At 40.1% G+C, this 17,535-nt stretch overlaps 1 protein-coding gene across 48 annotated transcripts in view; it reads right to left on the bottom strand.

Moving 5' to 3' along the window:
* Window positions 1-17,535, bottom strand: part of Tcf4 (transcription factor 4) — a 344,539-nt gene that overhangs the window by 105,742 nt on the left and 221,262 nt on the right. For 4 of the 48 annotated variants that reach the window (XM_006525760.4, XM_006525762.4, XM_006525766.4 and 1 more), the window contains exon 1: window positions 1-17,535. This exon is cut by the window's left edge and continues 11,359 nt beyond it. The exons of the other annotated variants lie outside the window; for them this stretch is intronic. The gene's annotated coding sequence lies outside the window, so the exon portion shown is untranslated. 48 annotated transcript variants of the gene reach the window in all.

Raw genomic sequence — 17,535 nt, 5'->3', positions numbered from 1 at the left:
TAACAAAGAAACTCAACAATAATTACAGTGACATATGGCTGGTTTTGCTTCTGTGTTGCATGGTATGCTACCATGGGAGATGTGATTATATTATTTATGATGTAACTGCGATCACTGGATTTTTAAGAGTCATATAACCTCTGCAGTTATTACTCTACAATGAACATTACTGGGCCTGGGCCTCTTTAACGTATTCTAAAAGACATTCTCGCTTCTAAAAACAACTAAGGTCATCTTTGCATAAGTCTTCATGATGGTCGCCCACCAACAAGGAGCCTAGCATTTAGTAGGTGAATAATGAATATGTGGTTTGGTTTGGTTTGGTTTTTAGGCGATATTTGATTTTTAAAAGGATTCCATTCTAAGTGGGTTTCATATGATGATGTAAGAAAGTGACGTCTACTAAATGGCAGTTTCTTAGCTTTGGGGGAGTTTAAACGTCTTTTGACAATATGATAAAATATGATAATATGATGAACTTTCTACTAGAACTATAGGTAGAACGTTTTACTAGAGTTATATAAGAGTGGTACTAACATTCCGTAAAGGCAAACATGAAATACTCTTCAGATATGGATATACATAAGCCATAATTCTTATCAAAGGCTTACTGGGTAAAAGCTACCTAACACTCAGGAAGTGTATGCATACAGCCATATCCTTTCAATGGCCCTTACTAAGAATATTATGTCAGAAAGCAAACACTACACCAGGCTATTTTTCTATGGCTTAGTCTTTTAGAAAGTCTCTTTAACTTACTGATGTCACAGCTGAAAAACACTCAGAAGCAATACAATACTTCACAACTGTACAGGTTGCCTCCATAAACCCAAATTATCAGATGTTTGGGAGGAAATTGCCAGAGTTTTATACCTGACATGCCAAGCTGTCTGGAAAGATGTAAATTTCATTTAACTCTTTCTCTCTCTCTCTCTTTTTATATTCGTATTTGTTTCTAAAAAATATATTAAACTGCTAATCATTTTGAATCAAACAACTCATAAAATAACTTTCCACAATTGAGATACTTTATTATTTATGACTTTGCAACAACAACAACAATAACCATCGTAATAAGACCTTGCTGAAATTGAAAATCTCAAGTCTCTTTTACATCTCCAGACACACCTTCGCGTCTCTGAATGAAGCACAGGTGTTTCGTTTCTTATCTAGTCCAAAGACTGTCACTTAAGCCTGCACTGCAGCGATGGTTACCCCATTGGCATTCACAATGCTTCTACTGTGGAAGTAAACTCACGCCACAGCAGCCTCCTGTGCGATTCATTTCATCTGGGCTCTGTAATCGCAACTTGTGATTACTCCATTGTTGTTCTTTGGAGGCTGCAAGTTCTCCATAAAGTTGAAAGGAAGATGAGCCTTGTTTTCCAATGAATATTGCCTTGCTCTCTGCGGTTGAGTCGCAAGCACAGCTGTGCGTAGTAGCTTCAATGAAGTGAGGGACAGCCACAGAATAACTTTGCCTGGAGTTCCATAGGCTCTATGGAATTAGGTCCACTCCTTAGACTCCCAACCACTTGCATTAATATAAACTTGGAATTTATATCAAATAGCATTGCTTGATGCTGACCTCAAGTATTTTCTCTCTAATTTTACCTGCTTTGCAGAGCAATATATAAGGACTAAGCCTATTTCTGTTTTCTACATAGTTATCAATATGCTATTTTTTTCATAAATGAAGTGGTAATAGTAGGGGCATAGCCCAAATTGTTAATTCAAATAAAAACATAATTAAGGACACTATCTTTTTAAAATTATTCATGTAAAGCAATCTTCACAGTAAAAAATATCTTATAAATACAACATCCTGGAATACCTTTTATTTATAAGATATAAGTTTTACATTTATTCCACTAAATAATCAAGTTCTGTAATGAATGAGACATGAGATTTAGGTGGGATCTGCAATCACATTGTTCCAAGATTATTCAAAAAGGATAAATGAAGCATTAAAATTCACGCACTGAGCCCCCCAGCTTAGGAAAGAAGGGGAGAGCGCAACCTTTTGGTGCCTGAAAATGAACTGCAAATGGAGATGGGTCTGGTGCCTTCTCTGTTCTGGAAATGAGAGCATCCATTTCCAAGTGTAATTCAAAAATAAAAGAAGTGCTAACAATTATTTGAATTATCAAGCTGAATTCATAAATTGTGACTAGGTTCACATGGAACTATAATCTGTAAATGTTCAAAACAATTTACTCCCTATTCTAGAAAACACTTTTATCCTGACCTTGGGAAAAAGTCAGACTTGGGCCCGCCTTTCTCAGTTCAGTAGCCAAGAAGTGCTCCATCTCCATTGTTGAGAAGATCCATTTAAATATGGCTTCGTATCCAAACATATACTGATGAATTATTCACATCTTACTTTTGAAATGTGGGAACAAGAGGAAAGTTTGGCAAACTGGTGCTATATTTTAAATTGAATCATAAAGCAGTTTTGGGGGAATTACGAATAACGCCTGAGAAGCCGGCTAAGGACCGGATTTCGTCACTGAATGCGAGTGCCGTACTTGCTAAAAGCCAAGAACAAGGCACACACATCGGAGCAGAGAGCATTCGGGCCATAGTCATGGGACTGACACCCAGGGAAACCTGTCCTTAATTTATCCCGTTGTGTGCAGATTTGGCAAGGATCTCCAAACATCATTTACATACCATATGCCCTGAATTACCTAGGCACAATGGCTGTGGATAAATATGTTTCGGGTCTGACTGTTTGCTTCCTTTTATGAGTTTTGCAGCTTTCGGTTCATTTTCACATTGCTAAATAATTTAATGTGCTATTTCATGCTGCAAAATGATGTTTTGCTAAATCAATAACTATTTTTTTTTTGCCTTGTAACGAGAAAGGAAACGTTCCTGAGGTAAGCGACCAAGGGATATTTTTTCTCCTATGTCAGACTCAAATAAAGGAAATCGGCCATTTATGTTTGCCTCCTTTTTAATCTCTGTAGTCTTTATGAGGCATATAAATGTGACACACTCGATGGTAAAACAGGTACAAGTCACATATTATGACCGTTGTGGAATTCAGAGTTGGTCAACAAGTCCTCATATTTAAAACAGATTTCTCAAAATGCATCCCATGCCTTTGCTGCATCTATTCTTTATACAACGGAAGCAATGTCATTGGCCTGGGCCTTAATTTCCCTTGGCCTCTAATGGTAGTGCCCAAATGAATTAACATTTTCCAGATTTTCAAACTAAATTGAAAGTTAATTTTAAAATATATATATACTCCAAATTATAAACCAGAATAGCTCAGGAGTCTTGAACAAGATTGGAGCAGAACTGTGTATATATTTCTCATTATGTGTTATGAATTTAACTATAAATTTCACATTAAAATGACATCAACACCTTCATTTTGGATAATATTTTACACAGTAGGAATATTCATTAATGTAGGATAATAGTGCCATAAGCAGCTTACATACTAAAGAAGCAGGGAAAACCTAGTCTACTTTTTACATGAATGAAATAAAACTTAAAAACCCAAATAAGTAAAATATTGATTTGTAACGAATATTTAACGATGGTTTTATACTTTATCAAATGAGGAGCATCCGTGTTGTGGGCATTTTCAAATGTAAAGATCTCCAAATTCTTACAAAATAGTCACAGCCACTTTTTGATCAGACACTAAATTTATTATAATATTTAGGACAGAATAAAATATACCAAATAATTTTACTTGTTTTAATTCTATTCCTAAATAAGACAGATGTGCTAGCAGCATGTCTTTGTTCTAACTATTTCATATAAAGTATCTGAAATTCACAAATTATTCTTACAGTTGATAAAAGAGGAAAATCCCATAGCTATGAGGGTTGGATACACAGGTCATTTGTTGGTCTTCAGCTAGAGAAGATAAAGTATTCAGATGATTCTTAGCTGGGTGTTAAAATAAATGGCCTGGGAGCTGTTTCTACACAACAGCATAGAAACATAGAAATAAGTGAAGGGTGTCATCTGGATTCTATCAAATACCTGGTTTTCTGCAGAGAAGGACAAGAAAAAGAAAGAAGGTACTACTGGAATACGTCGGCAACTAAAGGGTTAACAGACATATGCTGTATAATTAGGAGATGCATTAATGATTATGAATAGTAAATGATCTGGTGCAAAGAGAAAAATTTAGTCAAAGGGACATGTACCTATCTTACATGTTTATTAGTAACTGTATAGAACTAGAGAATTCTGCTATTAAGAATCTAGCATTATTGGTGTAAATACTTCCAAGGGTACATCAAATTGTAATCTTTCATACGACATCCATCAAACCAGGCTGGAGATTTTGACAAACATTAAACACAGTAAGGAGGCAATTATGTATGCATGATTTAATCTGCAACTAATTAATATGCAAATTTATTCATATGTTAGTTACTAAATTAAAAATGCAAAGAAGCCCTTATGGTGATTCTCGAAATTTTGCACAAACAGAACATTTAAAATGTAAGAAAAATGAAGGTTTTTTTGAAGCCTACCCCACACTTTTGGTGTCTCTAGAACCTGTTGCATTAAGAACACTAAAAAAAAAATAGTGTTTAAATACTAGATAATAATTTAAAAGGTGTGCTAATTTCATGTGAGAATGTGGGAACAGAAAGGTTAATCAGAATTCGCTCGAACTCTTAAGAGATGCTCTGTAATTATCAGACAAATGGTCTTCTCTCTCTAAGCCTCGTTCCCTGCTCCTGGGGTTGTCGGAGTTGGTCATCTTTCCTGATATCGTGTGTAAACGTTTGGAAGTTTTGAGAGGAATAAACAGTATTTGAAAGCAACCGTCTATATTGAGAATTCCAGACTAACACTGAGACCATTTGGTGCTCACTAAACATGCAATTCTCTCCTCAAGATGGCAACTCGCTCTTTTCGACTTTGGGAGCAGCTCTCTGCAAACAGAGATATACTAGGGAAATCTTGAAAAGGTTGGGAGTTCTCTATCACACATTCCCCAGAATCTTCAAAGATGTAGTGTGGCTAACGGAAGAGCAATAGCCTCTCAAAGAGTCAGGAGGTCATTTCAGCCGAATATAATCTGACCATTTTAGCTCTGTATTCCCAGAGTTCAAAATGGATTTGAATTTTTAATGTGAAATGAGGGATGTGGACTCGTGATAATTTTAAAATATCTTCGGGTGTCTGTGTACTTGGGAGCATTCTGTTTTGGCAAAGGACTGCCTTCTGGAGGATTGGACTTTCCCAGGACTGATCAGCAGCAAGACTTTCCGTGGACCCACTCTCCTCTGATCACCTTTGCACCTATAGAGTGCCTCTGACTGCCATGGATTCATCTCCTGATGCTGGCTGCTGAAACATCTGTACTGGCCTCAAGAAATCAAGACAAGTCAACTGTACGAGAAAAAAAAAACACGCACACACACACAATAACAGCTTCCACCGCTCTTCCCAGGGCACTGAACTCTAACCCATGTTTTTTTTTTTTTAAAGAAAGAAAAGAAAGAAAAGAAAATCGCCATCAGTCTCATCTCTGCCAAGTGACACACAAAAAGGAAGTTAACCATTGGCTGTTACTTGCATTCACAGTCTGACTCCCATTTCCCAGCTTCCCTTAGCCCGTTCGGATGCCAAGCGGACTACAGCTTGCCCATTTCATTTCGACCACGGCAGCCAAAAAAAGCACCGCCCCGCCGCGCGACGACAAGCAGTCTGTTTTGATATTAGTACCTCAGTGTGTGCTGTAAGAGAGTCAGATGTCCCCAAACTACGTGCCCTCCCCTGAGGGATTCTGTCCTGGCCCTCCTTGGCCAGAGCGATGGAGGGCATGCCACAAACCCTTAGCTATGAGAACACGGGGAACAGAAAGGCACCGTTTGCTGCGCGCAGGCAGAAGTGGCTATGGATGTCTCCTCTGCTGGGGTCAGGATTCGTGCCCTCTGTTCAGCATTTTGAAGCGAGGTAGAACTATGAACTCAGATTCTAGCCCCTCCCTGCGAGCCAGCTTTCATGAAGGAAGGGAGTTATATAAGGAAGCTTTTTCTTCCATAATTTAATTGCAGTAAATGCTAGCTAGTGAGTATCAGGTTTTCTTTTTCTTCCAGGAAAAGCAGGGGGGTAGGTGGGTTCAGAAAGGTTTTTTGTTTGTTTGTTTGTTTGTCTCGTTGGTGTGTGTGTGTATCTGTGTGTGTATGTGTGTGTGTGTGTGTGTGTGTGTGTGTGTGTGTGTATGTGTGTGTGTGTGTGTGTATGTGTGTTTCTTTACTACTTGTGAAGGGAGTGGGGGCAAGCCAGTAACAGATTCTTTTCTTCTTCCCAATACATTTGGGTTTCTCTGCACTAAAAATGTAGGGTCAGAATCTAGTCTTGTGAAACCACAGAATGCCTCAGGCTTCTCTCCTGCCCTTTGCGGCACCAAGGCTCCCTTTTGTGAGTGCTGAAGGAGCCTAAGGTAAGGGGTACAACTGCTGGGTACTGCAGAAGTCTGGGGACACTGGGCCTGGGGGCTCCTTTGATTTGTTTGTTCAGGTGACTCACTTTCTGTTGTGACCAAAACTGAACATAAAGCTTTTTAAAAGCTTAAATGTACACATTTCTGCATTCATTACACAGTGTTAAATCTAATTTGTTCTTTTTACTGTCACAGGAAGCACATGTTTAAAGCAATCTGTTTCCTCATGTGAATGCTTTCCTGTCTGTTTTAAAAAAATTGCGACATACTTTACCCCGAGTAACCAAGAGGTGATCGTAAATATCCCTAAATAGCATTAAACAGATATGAAAGACATTAACACTTTCGGAATGCCAAAGTAGTATTAAAAAAAAAAATCCTAGCAGATGCTCCTGGGTCAAAAAGTGAAATGTGTGTTTCCTGGAAAAAAAAAAAAAAAAAAAAAAAACCACACACACACCACTCTCATCAGAGCCATAAATGAACTGCGAGTGGAGAAGTTTGGTGTTGCTGAACAAAACGGGGATCATTTGGGGGAGCAGCACGAGCCCTCCACTGCCAGTGCATTCACTCCATGAAGAGACAAAGTGCAATGAAGTTTGGAGAAAGCCAATATCCTTTGTAATCCACAAGGTGGCCAGGACTCCAAAAGAGGGGGCGGCTACCCTGGACCCGGCAGCTTCCTGGGGGTGGGGGTGGGGGTGGGGGCGGTCACCAGCCAAGGACTTTTCCTGAGGAGTTGAACCTGCTGCCTGGTTGCTAGGGATGTTGAGCGCAGGCTCCTCCCAACCCCCAGCACCTGTACAAGGATCCTTTTATTCTTTAAAAGCAAGAAGAGTTCACTAACCGGCTCTTGCTTTTTTTTGAACTGTTTTTAGTTTCCCATAGGTGATGAGCAAAATTACTTTTCTTTTAAGAATTCACCAGTGGCACTGAGGACAGACACACACACACACACACACACCCTACAATACAGCAGTGGCTGGAATCCAGAAATTATTCAGCTTTCCTATAAAGTGCCTGTGTGAGCGCATGAACATATTTAATGTCAGACATGGACCTAAACTGCCCTAAAGACAGTCAGCTCTTCTTTCTGTGATAAATACAAGCCAAGGAGGCCACCAAGCCCTGGCTGATCCACACACCGTTATCCTGCCAGATGCCATTAAAAGACTTGGCCATCATCTTCCTTTGGGCTAGGAATGTGAGCCACACCTACAAAGGTAGCCTGGGCAGCACTCGTGAGGAAACAGATTTCTGACCGGTTCGAGAATACCACTTACACACAATGAAGGAAAGACCATGCGCCTCTCAACTAATTGGAGGCAAGGCTGACTTAGACACAAACTAATGTTGACTATAAAAGCAAGATATCAGGAGTGGTGTTGGGTGGACATCTAGGCCTACTGTACTTACGGCAGCACCTATGCAGAGCTGTATGGCTCGTCATTAAAGAAGGCTGACCGAGGCCAAGATGAAGGAACCCAAAGAGCATCCGAAGCAACGCCCGAAACAGAAGCAAGCGACCAGTGCTGAGCCAACATCCTGTGTGCAGCTGAGTCTCTGTTCTGTCGTGACCTGCTCTGACCTCAGCCACCCTGTTAGATTATTTCCCATCAAATGGCAAAAAGAGGGGTAGCTTCCTTGCTGCTGAAATTTCCAGTTCATCGTGCAATGGTGATACCACAACCAAGCTATTGCATACTCATGTCATGTGTAGCTAGTAAGTAGTGCAGTGAACTCCAGGTAAGCTGACCAGTCCCCATGTCTCAACCACTCTGTCACCTAGTCTCTGTATTTCGGAAAACAATGCTCTCATGGGTGCTTGCCTTTACCCCCCTTGGAGCTGCTCCACAGGGGTTGTACGCAGGACCACATGGAGACATGGGTGGTCAGTCCCCAGGGAGGCGAAAACTTTGATATTTTAATCTGGGTAGTCAAATGCTTTTAAAGCAGAGATGGCTCTCTGGGGATTAAACTTGGGAGCCTTGTGCATGCTGGGCAAGTACCTTCCTACCCTTGCCAAATGCTGTGTTAACAATATTCTTAGTGCAGAGTGTCCTTGCCCTACACAGGGTGCTGAATGGCTGTAGGCAGCAGAGACAGCATCTTGTTTACAGCCTGTGTAGCTCTCAAGCACCTCTCTCTCTCTCTCTCTCTCTCTCTCTCTCTCTCTCTCTCTCACAAACACACACACACACACACACACACACACACACACACACACACTGCATGGTCTCCTATATGCAGGCCTCAGCTTCTTTACCCAGATGTAAGGCTGCAGCTGCCAATGAGTTCTGCAGGATGACATACTGTCACTCAGGATGTTGCTATGAGTGCACTGCCACCTTTACTCACAGGCACGACGCACATTCCCAGGTTTGCCACCTAATAGGGGCGCTGAGGGCGCGAAAATCCAGCATCAAGTTAGGAAGGGCCGGAGCTCCTATCAGGCTCCGCTCCTGTTAACCCTGGACTCGTTCCACGGAGATGGCCTTGCAAGTCACACTCAGAGGTGTTGTGCTCAGCTTGTATGGGACAGACCAGAAGCTCATGCTTTACCTGACTCAAGGTGGGAACAAGTGACTGATGGGACAGTAAGAGGTTAAAAGTGACAGAAGTCTACTTGTGATGTCATATGGGCTTTTCAGTTTTCTTAATGCAAGCCTTCCTTTATAAGGCCAGCCATGCTTAAAAGGCAATGACACCACACCCAATTTCATAAAGAATGAAGGACTAGTAAGGGCACAGTCATGTGTAACAGCTCATGGACCGTCTAGTCTTTAGTTTGAGTTACAGCAAATCTGACAAAATATAAATGAAGGGGCTGGAGAGATGGCTCAGGGGTTACGAGCACTGACTGCTCTTCCAGAGGTCCTGAGTTCAATTCCCAACAACCACACGGTGGCTCACAGCCATCTGTAATGGGATCTGATGCTCACTTCCTGTGTGTCTGAAGACAGCTATGGTGTACTCATATACACAAAACAAATAAATCTTTTAAAAATATGTAAATGAATGGATCAAATGTAATAGGAATGTATGAGAACAAGAGCGTGGGAGAACACGCACTTTCCATCCCACTGAGAAGCCTGGAGTTCCTGGGTATCCTTGAACAAACATACCAATGTGACTTTGTTTGCCTAGCAATTGCCTATTGTGGTCTGAATTTTACAAACCTTAACACTTCTGACCTACAGTAAATGCACTGAATTTCATTTCATGTATCAATGAAACTATAGATAATATGGATTGCTATCTTGGGTACTTATACAAATAAACTTCATGTTCAAGGTACCATGTGAGGGACCCATGTACTTTCAACAACAAAATTTTACCCATAAAGTATATGCCTGTGTATTAAGTGGCAGAACTCATAGCCATTTCGAACCTTATTTTCAACTAGTACGGAAGTTACTGCGGTTGGTTTATTTTCAATGCCGGTGATGATGGTGATTACCAAGTCACAAACACGCAGCTCTTTCGCTTCGATGAGCTGAGTACCAGGTACCACCTCAGTTAGGCTTTGATTCCCTTTGCTTAGCGTTCCAAATCACTAGAGTTTGTTGAAACGGCAGCCTAGGCTTTAGACACTACTTGTTATTGAATTATTTTGTTCCTCCAAGTTCATGTCGTAATGAGCAAACCAGAAAATATTATTGAGCCCCATGTTAGCACACCTGGGCACCTGTGCAATGGCCCAATTCCCCAAACAGGGTTACTTGAAAACATTACCGCCAAGAATCAGCCACCTACTTGAAACCGCTTTCTCCTAGCAGCTAATGATATAATGATATACTGTGCCGATCAGGAGAATGAGAGCCATTACAATATTATTATAAGTATAATCCAGGAGGCATATTTAAAATGATATGGGCTGGGAGGGAGGAGGATGCTTCAGGCAGGCAGATACTCTTTCACAGAGGATATCAAAATCATTGTTCCAAAAGAGCATTTTCTGAAAATTTCTAAAATGTTAACAGCAAGTAGTGATGAAATAGCCTCTCTCTCTCTCTCTGCCTCTCTCTCTCTCTCTCTCTCTCTCTCTCTCTCTCTCTCCCTCTCTGTGCGCGTGAGAGAGCGAATGAGAATGGTACCAATTTTCGTGACTGAGTGTACTATGAGGGTCTTTTTTCTTTTTCTTTTTTTTTTTTTTTTGAGAAAATAAACCTTTCTACTATGAATCCATACTTCACAAGGATGTGCCCTTTAGTCAGCACCAGCGTGGCAGGACACCACGACATTTCCCCACCAGTTAGCTTTGAAGACAGGTCTATAAAGCTGAGGCGCGCCCCTATTTTTCTCCAAATCATCAAAATAATCTCCGAATAATCAAAACACATCTACTGAAGCTTCGCACACCCAGAATCTCTCCTGAGTGCCCCGGAGGCTGAGTCATAACTTTAAAATATATATATATATTGCAAAAGTACAGCTTTCGCTTTTGTTTCGGACTGACATCTAAACACCTGGACAGAATTTAGCTCATCCCAGCTTTCGGCTCTGAGGTGGGATGCAGGGAATCGTCTGCAGTACCTTAACTTCCATGAAGGGGGCGTGTGTGCTCAAGTGAAAGCCGGCAGGGCTTGCTATGCCCAGGAAGCAGCTTTGAAAGGGAGAACACCATCATTCCCGTGTTGCTGTTCGGAGATCAAACAATCCGGTCCTTAAAACTACAGAATCTGCCTGCGTCTTAGGAAAGTTCCTGCTCTTTGAAAGGGGACACAGTGGCTACACAGACACGCCCTGGACAGTACAGACCCAGGCTATTCCTTTGAAATACGGACTTAAAATTCAATGCAATTTACTCTTAAAATGAAACAAAGCAGGTGCCAGTCAACAGCCTGCCTATGGTTAGTCTGCCTTAGGAAAATACAACTTTGCTCTTTTTGATGAAATCGCATTTAGCCCCCCCAGAGGTCCGTCTCTGATTTATGACTTCAAATAAAACCTTTCAAATTCTGTGGAAATTGTTTCAAATTGTCACCGACTGGAAGGGGATTTTTTTTTTTTTTTTTTTTTTTTTTTTTGCTGTTAAAATCTAAGCACTGCTCAGTCTGTGAACTTTTAATAGCTAGAAGGAAATGGCTCCCAACCAAATATCCTGTCCCCATCTCTGTATGTCCATAAACAAGAAATCCATAGAGAAGCCAGATGCTCCAAAACAAGCTTTAACATTGCAAACTACATGAAAGTCCCAGGACCATCCTCCTCCTGAGGTAAAGGAGCCCTGCAGCCAGTGTCTGTAATTAAACCGCTAAGAGTTCAAATTTCCACACCAAATTATGCTGCTCTTCAGTGGAAGTGAGAAAGAAAGTGCAAGCTGACAGTTCCCTAAAACGTATTTCTCTTTTCTCAACACGGGAGCACAGATGTATTGTTCTCGCTGCTGAGCTCTTAAAGGACATCTTGGTAAATCTTAATAGGTAACACTGAGTCTGAAAACTTAATCACAAAGAGTCATGTGCACTGGAGAAGGCTCGGGGCATTATGTTGCACGCCTACCTTAAGGGAGGCAACTGAGAAGAAAAAAGCAGCCTCCTGCCCCCAAACTGTGAGTGCGCGAAAAGCACACGCGTGCACACACACACACACACACACACACACACACACACACACACACACACACACATACTCTCTTCTGGCAGGAGGAATGAAATGGTCTGGCTTCCTTGGAGATTCTGAAGTCTATAACTTTTTAATTTGCAAAGACAAGCTCTGAGTAGACAGATACAGGAATCTGCCCTCTGTGGCAAGTCTTCATTTTTGTCCTGCCGACTTTTATCTTTCTTTTTCCTCTTCAGATTTAAAATATGCACACCGGCAGTCTCTAGAAGAAGGGGAGAAAGTGTGTTCCAAAGTTGCAGGAAAGATTATTCTGAAATTCCCAACAATACTGAAATCTTTTAAGGAAACTTCTGGAAGCCTGGAATGCCAAATGCCAAATGGTGCATATTTCCTGTCTGTGCTTTCTGAAATACTGAGTCTCCAATGCAAAGAGTATACAGTCCTCCTGTATTTACTTCATACCCCAGAAGCTCATACAAAACTTAACGTTTTACTTAGCCTCTAAAAGCAATAGAGAGGATGAGATTGGTGTCCAGAAAAACACATTACTGAACTTAAAGCTTAAGAGTGGATTAGTGAATTCTGCATCTCCTGCATGAAAAAATAAATAGTTCGTGACAATGATTTTCTCGGCTCTTACAGAATCCATGGTGCTGTGTTCTATATGTTGTATAAACTGGGTGGATATTTCTTGTCCTATTTGCACGATTTAATTGTATCTCCTTCCTTACTGTATCTTTTCAGAAATTATTGACGCCATTTATGTAATCAAATCTCATATTTTAGTATTTTTAGCTAGAATGTGAGCACACCAAGTTCAAAATTGATGCTTGGAGCTGACCTGCTGTTAATGTAAACCATGACGGCTGTGTGCATCATCACTACGGTTGTGTGCATCACTACAAGAAAATAACCTTGAAGACACCTTCTAGTCTATCTTACAAGACCAGCTGCTTCTGGAGTTCCCGACACAAGCCCTAGTCCAGGTAGCTGATAGATAGTTTACTCATGTCACATTTAATATTGCCATAATCATACTAAGAAGGGATTGTATTTCTGCTTGGGTTAAAATGTGTTGATATGAAAATGTGTCACACGATACAGAACAATGTGTCTGTAATTTCCTTAAGACAACTGTCAAAAGGCATGATGGCCAGCATGTTTTAAAATAGTGTATTTTTCAACCATATAACTTCTGGGCTCCTACTAAGAAATAAACAAGTTAGCAATTTCTCTTGAGAAATCATTTGACAAAACACTTGAAAGTATGAATTTACTAGTATATTTAAAATCTTCAATTTTTTAATGTGATTTTTTAAAAATCCAAGAAAATAAATACTGTCAATATTTTCCACTTTCACTGATGTATCTGATAATCTTTCTATAAAAATAGAGTTAAGTCCAGACAGAAAGATTGTATTTTACCTAAGGATTCATGATGCTTGGGGATCATATGGTATCATGGTATCAAATACGTGCTACGGTTTTGTTTTCTCAAATCCACCTAAGGACCCACTCATGCCTCAAATTTTCTTGGAGATGCTCCAGCCTTATTTTAGGATCTTTTCCTCAGGATCCACGCATCCAAAATTATCTCGGACCACTTAAAGCTTGTCAGTTCCTCCTGAATTAAACATAAATAAATAAACCAGAACTACAATTCAACACGGAAATTAGATTTTACTGAAAAATTTAGTTTGTGAAAAAATCTCACTGGCGATGACAGAGACCATAAAATAGCTCACAGGGTAAACCTTCATATTTCCAGGTTCTTACAATGTTTCAGAAACACTGAAGGAGCCTATGAGAAGGTTCACAGTTAATGCGGAGACCAACTCCACAACTGTCTGAATTCCAAAGCTGTAACTCTTCATACTTTCTGATAAAATGTAGATGATTACAATTTGAAGATGAAGGCTTTGAATGTTTACATGTTAGTGGGCACGATACAATTTCCAAACGGCATCTGCTCCTTTTTCTGTGCATTTGATAAGAATATTTTTAAGTGGTACACTTTGGAATTTGTTCCTTTCTAGACTTTAATTCTACTATGTTAATTTTTAGGTTTTTTTTTTTTTAAGTGTGGATCATTTCTCCTAAGCTGTAATTTAATATGGTTCATTTTTTCTCTGCATTAATACATGGCTCAATTGGTGTGATTATTGGGCTATTCACAAACAAGAAACTTGCTGGAAAGGGTAGTAGAGATGCCAAGTGCCAAGATCACAAGGAACTATGGTTTAAAGTAGACGATCAAGATCCAGAGATCTAAGCAGACAAGAAGTTCACATGTAGATTCCAAAGGCTGGAAATGGGGAGTGATCGGTGGCTTCAAGCACCACCACAGCTTCATTGCTGAAGTCCCTTCAGACGAGAAGGGGTATGAGATAGTGGGACAGGGCTGCAAGGGTAGCGAGTTACCGTGTGGGAAGAAACCAGGACAACCTTCTGCAGCAGGAGAGGGAGCTCAAGTATCATTTCCCACAGTCTTTCCTTAACCAAAGTACCTGGGTCATCCCTCCAGAGAGCCTGTCTTCTCTTCTTCCATGGCTCTAAAGACCTTTGTGGATGATGCTTTATATCATCTTGTGCCAAGCCTTCACAGTGACTCAAGGTCGCCAGATGTGGCACACGGCACAAATGCTTGTTCATGCCTTGTACTAAAACGATGACACGATACTGAGCCAAGTTCTCTGTCTCTGTCTGTCTCTCCTCCCTCCCTCTCCCCACTACCAGTCCCTTCCCTCTCATCTCAGCCTCCCCCACCTTCCCTCTCTCTGTAGGCAAAGCAGAGCTTTTAAACAAAGCTAGGCAATTCTCCCCACCTCCTTGACCCAGATAGCCTGAAAGAACCGAGAGAGAGAGAGAGAGAGAGAGAGAGAGAGAGAGAGAGAGAGAGAGAGAGAGAGAGAGAGATCTCCATCTCTCTCACTGTTGTATTACCACGTGTGTCTGTGGGATACCAACCACACTGTAAATGTTCCTCTCTTAGTCTATGAAAGAGAGAGGGGCTATTTCACTGGGGCTAGGGTATGGGTTGACATTGATAGGTTGTAATAGATTTACTACTATTTATACTGGTAAATGTGTATTTAAAGAGAACATCAATATCTTTAATCTGATCACCATCAGAGAGTGCTAGCCCAATCTTCTACTATCTGCTACACAAATACTCAAGAATGTGTTGAAACAAGGTTTAGAAGGATCTTGTATCAGACACGTTGCATAATTTGGTTTGAACTTAAAAAAAAAGAATAAGGGAGATGGAGATCTAAAAATACAGAAATCTAGATCTACTAGAGCCAAAGTGCTACTGTGTCTAGCACAGTTTCCTGAAATCAAGTAAAAATACACACGTGATGGGGGCAAGGCATGAGATCTGCCTATCAGTAGTAGAATACAACAAAGCTAATGGATGCTATGTAAACCCCAGCCCCAAGACGATGGAGATGCTCTAGAACTACCAATTAAGCAGTGATGGGAGCCGGAAATTGCTCAAATTTATCTTATTCTTTCTGCCTAAACCTTAACTGGATTTTTATCATATTTCTAGTCTTTTGAAGAAGGGCTATAATACATCAATGTATTGCTTAGGACTGCTAACACATTTAGCCACAAAAAAGTTCTCTCAGAAGTGATAATTCTAAATCGATTGTCCATCAAAAGCCAAAACTTGAATAATATAAACACGTTTCTAATTTCTAATAGTCATATGTTAGAAGAAAAAGATTTTCTTAGCATAGTGCGATGCGATATGCCACAAACAGCAATAAAAAGCTCTTGAAAATGTTTTTGTAGAGGCCAGCTAACTAGAGAGAAATATTTATATTTATACTTAAATATTTATAATGAGTTAAGAGAAGTTACTGATAATTGGTAATATTGTAGCCACTTCAAATAACTCCTAAGAAACTGTGAAGATTTCTGTAGATTTTTTTTGCAGTAAAACAAAACAAACAAACAAACAACAAAAAAAAACAAATCACAAACAAATACAGAAAGCCCAAAGTTTATTTTCACCTGAGGCATAGATAAAATGAGATAACTCGAGTTCTAGTGGCTCCTGCTCAGAGTTACAGTGTCACTAACAACCAGCCATCCTTTGAATGTTTTTAATATTATCAGGGTTAAGTTATGTTCAAAATCTAAACAACTTCAAGGACTTTATCGCTTGAAGCTGTCCTTAAAACTATTCATCTAAAATTCTATCTATGTTAGCTCTACCACTAACCTCAAGCTGAAATTGTGCCTCCAAAAGCAGCCAATCTGAATGAAATATAGGAACTCAAGAAATAACAACACGGTACAGTTTTAAGTGACATATTGATATTCTAAAATGACTATTTTATATGCCATTGGCAGTTTTATTTACACAATATTTTTCCATATTTATGGCTAATTTTGTGGAGCTTCTTCAACATTATCAAGTCTGATAATCAGCATACAAAATTTGTGAGGTTTTTCTTTTGATACGACTTATTCTGATATATTCATTTAATAATTTTTTGGATGAGCTGAACTGAAATCAAGTCAAATACACAGGTGTGTGGGTTAATCTAGCACATTTGCAAAACCCATTATTCTTCCAATTTACTAAAAATGAAATAAAACCAATGAGCGCACTGATTGGTAATACATTTTCAGAAATCTAAATATAATTTTGTCTTAAAGTATAAGAACTTATAAGGCCCATTAGCCTTTTTTTTTTTTAACACATTAGAAGATCACATTAAAACTGCCTTTACATGTATAACACTGGAAGGAACAGAAAAAAAAAACAGGGAAAAGAGAGAGGAAATCATATTTTTATTTTACATAAGGAGAAGATTACTAGCAATGGATCCATTATAAACAAATTAAATACTCAGAGGACCTAAAATTTGCAAATACATGAACTCAAATCAATATATCATGCATTTCCTGTGATCATAACCAACTTTTCCTAGGTCAGGACCTGGGGCATCGCATCAGCGTGCCCCCTCCTCAGCCCCAGGTATCACAGGTTCCCAGAATGCTTGGGTTTCAGCTGGATTCTCCTAGCCTCACTTTTGCAAACAGTGACCACCTTTGCAGCTCTTATTCATCAACCTCTTCAGAAAATAGAGACATTCTCCCTGCACCCTGGGCTGAAACCCATGTAATTTTTTCCCTAAATCCGCTCCACAAATCTCCTTTCGCATGCAAATCCATAAATCATCATAATACTGACAAAGAATGTAACTGACACAGGAAACTAATACTCTCGCTCTCCAAAGCCCTGGACAGGTAAATCTCTGCAACTTGAGGCACCCTTTTCAAGGCTCTCTTCAGAGCTTAACTTGCTGAGTACCAACAGAGGCCTGGAGCCTTCTGGCAGGGGCCATTAATCACCACAGTGAGGGTCAGGTAAAGCTGGTCGCTCCTACCTTCTCCACATTCTAGATGCGGCACACACAGCAGCTCTGGGCGCACGGAACCTCATTGACTTTGTTAGCCTTCTACTGACACCAAACAGAACACAACAGACAGAGAGTACGGAGCAAAAACCAGGCAGT

This window comes from Mus musculus, chromosome 18 (assembly GCF_000001635.26).
Source record: "Mus musculus strain C57BL/6J chromosome 18, GRCm38.p6 C57BL/6J".
NCBI classification, from domain to species: Eukaryota; Metazoa; Chordata; class Mammalia; order Rodentia; family Muridae; genus Mus; species Mus musculus.
This window is presented reverse-complemented; position numbering and strand designations above follow the sequence as displayed.